The following is a 4,619-nucleotide window of genomic DNA, read 5'->3' on the forward strand; positions in this document are numbered from 1 at the left end:
CGCGTTTGCTCGGCGTCACAACTTTCTTGCCTCGGTGAATCCGTCTCCCTCAGACTTTTCAACCAACATAGTAACGCATAGTAACGCATGCCTTTCCGTCCTCAGTAACGGTAACGGCGTTGCCAAGATGAGAAAAGTAATTAATTAGATTACCCACTACTGAAAAAAATAACGCCGTTAGTAACGCCGTTATATTGTAACGCCGTTATATTGTAACGCCGTTATTAACAACACTGTTCATGCATAGGTCAAGTAATTTTCTCAAAGCCGACACAGGGATTGCTCCTTGAGATCGATGCGCGCGCCAGCACATTGGTATTGCTGGCCCCATCACTCATTTACACTGCCAGATAGCATGCAAATATGTATCTGGAGTTGGACATGTATTGGATTGGGAAAACCCCATTTCGTATAAATGAAACTGGGTTGTATGCCAGCTATGCAGTATTTTCAACTGGATAATTTGCCATTTGTAGACGTTGTGAATATATTTTTGCAGATTTGTTTCCAGCAACTATGTATGAAGCGAAAGTTCGTTTCTCCGTTTTTAGATCGGTAAATATGTAGAATTGCTACATGAGAAGAATTTAATTAAAGTCCTTTACACTAGTTTAAAATTACTAAGAGGATCAAAAACACAAACAGAAGATCGAATCTTCTCCTTTTCCTTTTGGCTTTAAAAACTACAAATGGGGAGCTGCATGACAGCACTCATAAAATTTGTGTCTTTAAACATTCGAATTGTAATGTATTTTTGAGACAATTGAGTCAAAAGTCAACTTACTCACCTGACATTTTGGGACTTGATGTTTGCTTGCTCGACGACGTGCAGATCCCAGTCGCATTGTTTGCTCCCTTTGTTAGCGGCTAAACTAGGTGAGGCTAACAAAGCAGGCCTCAAAGTTTCAACGTGCACCCAAACGACTTGAAGCAGAAGCGAGATTGAATGGATTCTTGGTGTGTCCGAAAATTTCTGCCACCTCTCAATAGACCCTACCCACGTGACATTACAACTCCGCCCTCCTGACTGGTGCCGCCCAATTGTCCGTAAACACATCGTGTTTACCTGTTACGGCTACGTACATTCCTCCTATTTACGACGTGTTTTTCTGCTCGTTAACATTAATAATCAAAATGGTGAAAGTGTGTGTGGTGGTCGGTTGCAATAACAGAGAAGATAGACGGAGAGACTTGAAGTTCTACCGGATTCCGAGAGACCCGGAGAGGAGAGAGCGAGATGGGCTGCTGCAATTCGACGAGAAAACTGGGCTCCAAACGATTACCACAGATTATGTAGTAGTCATTTTATATCTGGTAAGATGCATTTAATATATATTTAGAGGGTTTTGGGCTGACAACCACAATTAAGATCATTGCTAGGCTAATCGCCGACAACATACACGTATGTATGTAGTGAGAGTGCTATCGCTAAACCATATAAAAATTAAAAGCCCTAACTCCATTGACAAATAACATGAAATACATTAGACTTGACAGTGGATGTTAGCAAGAACAAAAGATTTTGAATTGAAAATTTCGTAAGCACAAGATAGATTCCTGCCGAATTTTCGTGGACGAGGACCTGTTTCACCCAACCAGCAACGAAGTATTTATAAGACTCCAAGCTCTTAAAGTTTTTCAAACTTTCGTGAGAATAGGCTGATTTTGTGTGGACAAGATAGTTGTACATATCAGGGTGGCTAGCAGATGTCAGGCAAATACTGCGGAAACAGCGGGTCGAAAAACATCGATTTAGGCATCAAATATGGATCTGGCGAATGGATAAACTGAAGCTTTTCCACATAACGCCTTTTATGCAACGCATCAAGTGAGTTTACGGCATCCGAAAGCACCGGGTCTTCCATGAAATGCATTATAAATTGCTCGATCAATTGAGACCATTGATAATACAGACACAAAATGACGGACAAGGGGGCGGAACAATACAGCGATCACGTGATTTTGTGACGTCGGTGGGTAGGGTCTATAGATCACCTTACGTCATGGGGCCAAGTGAAGATTAAAAAGTGGATTGTCTTCCAAGTAAAACTTTTCCAAAGCAATCGGACCGCAACTCCTCCCCCAGCTGCTCACATCCTCTACGTCATGATTGACACATAACACGCACGCATACGACACTGCCTTTTTTTTTTTTTTTTTTTTTTTTACTTTAAAGACCAAATGTGAAGTAATTTCATAACATGCCAAATAGGGTCACAATTGAAGTAATTAAACATTGTCCAACAAATAAAGCATGAAAAAAATAATTTATATGTTGTATATTTGACAAAATAATCGCGTTTCCAAAGTTCGAGCCTGAAAGGGGAAGTGATACGTCACACCGAGAACAGCGATGACAGCGCTCCATACGGCCGCCATACAAAGCCCTACAAACAATGATTCATACAGCGATATAAGCGATAGATCCAGCGCAAGGGAGGAGATCCAAGTTTTTGAAGAGTTGGAGGAAGAAGAGGAGCTTGGAATTTTATGTTGGACCTAACATGTATTAGCCAGACGCTAATCAGGATGCAAACAATGTGCCTAGACTACCTGACATCTAGACTACCTGACATGGAATGGAGACAAGACCCATCGAGATTACAACATTGGTAAGATATAGGCTGTTATTATTTTCATGATTTGAAGACGCAGGCATTTGCACATAATTTTATGTTTTTGTCTATCTGATGACATTGTTTGAAAAAAAATAATAATCAGACTTCATGTTCATTTTGGCAGATTCGGCAGCTCTCGTGCATATAAAATAATATAAAAACGTTGGGGGGAAAGAAGGAGATGAGTCGTTGATGGCTTTCTCCACTTTATTGTGGGAACAATAAAAAAACAAAATAATAGCGGACTGCCGCCACATTCGACTGCGAAGTTTTGCTTCTCGCTCATCTCCCCCTCGCCTCCTACAACTCACAGCTCTCCAGTCCCAGCATCTCTTAAACGGATCGTGCATAGTGTCTTGTTATGAGCTTTTTGTTGACAAAGGTATCAAACACACGACGTGCTGACAACTTTGTTTCTGTATTAACACATGGAGCTAACAGTACAAACACAGCTTGGGGCTCTCGGCAGGCTATGCGGAGCGATAGATAAAGCCTGTGCCTCTCTATCAAACTCCCGCGTCACGCGACCAAAACAAGAGTAATGTTGCGTGCACTTCAGGGGGCCTCGAAAAACATCAGAATATTACACGCAGTTAGGACATTACAGTATAAAATAAAATAATATTATGCATAAATTCATTTACACAACAAAACCCAAGAATTGCATGTAGTTTATGAAAATTAACGTCATATGAAAGAGTCAGAGATTTGTTGGTGCACTGAGAAGCTGGACCAACAAATCACACTCCTGACATTTAAAAAAAAAAAAAAAAAAACTTGAAATTTGCAGCATCTTGGGAGCAAGCAGCCAGGATCAAACGGTATGTCAACATGCCAAAAGACGGTTGCATATATCGTCTTTTTTCAAAAAGACGAAAGATGATTCGAAACGAGTCAGAAAAGCACATAGAAAAGAAAGAAAAAAAAAAGGAAAGTCCCACAGCATGGCAAGTGGGCATTTGCATTTAGTTTTCAGCACCATTTTCTGCATAATGTAATCTCCTTAACTGTGTGCGGGCCCGTGAAGGGGCCATCGGACAGCAGAGTGGTGACGTAGCGGGAAGTGAGAAGAGTGCGGCGTGAGAGTGAAGTTGGTGGTCGCATGTTGCAGCAGTCAGCTGTTATTTTTGTTATTTGTTATTTAACTGTTGCCACAATAAAGTGAAGGAAGCCATCATTCACTCCTCTCCTTTCTACTTCCCTATTCGGGCTATTACAATATGTTCCGTGACCTGTCCACGTGCCGTCATCCCTGCGCTGTCATATGTACTTTGAGTTCCGGCACTTTGATTTAAAAATTAAGCACTGTTCCACAACAGTTGGCAGCTCTGCTTTGACAAAGTCATCAGTCATCAATCCAAAAATCACACTTTTTTGCAAATCCTTGATCATAAGCAGACCAGTTGAGGAAGCAGGCATCTTTGAAGTCTTTGTAGCAGAGAACACGACTCAATGATGGCGTGAAATTCATTCGCTTAGTATGAACAAAAGATGTCCTTTTACGTGCCCTGCTATGCTTCAGCCACTCATACAACTTTTCTTTAGATTGAGAACAATACATCGGCATTTGGTCTTTAGGTCTTTAAAGGGTATGTAGTGCCCTGGGAAAATTTTAATATTCCATCATTTATCCATAAACGCATGCCTTTAGTATTCATATCATGCCACTTCGTGTAATTACACACAAGAAAATGAGAGAAATTTGGCTCGATTGTCAAGCTAAAACGACCGGCGCCCGAGACCTGGCAGATTGTGTGCGTGACGTCACGACAAGTGAAGAGTGTGCCACCGGCCACTAGGGGGGCAACGCCTGTCTGCATCAATATAATTCCTTTTAGTGAGGGGAGAATTAGGGATGTTTTGAGCTGTTTATGCTGATGCATTGTGTTCGTCCTGCACATATTCCAGGTTCCCTCATGAAGAAACACCCCTCGTTGTCAATAAAAGAGAATTCAGAATTGACAGTGAGGGGTGTTTCTTCAACAAGAAAAAGGCTCAGTG

This window comes from Corythoichthys intestinalis, chromosome 13 (genome assembly GCF_030265065.1).
Source record: "Corythoichthys intestinalis isolate RoL2023-P3 chromosome 13, ASM3026506v1, whole genome shotgun sequence".
NCBI lineage: Eukaryota > Metazoa > Chordata > Actinopteri > Syngnathiformes > Syngnathidae > Corythoichthys > Corythoichthys intestinalis.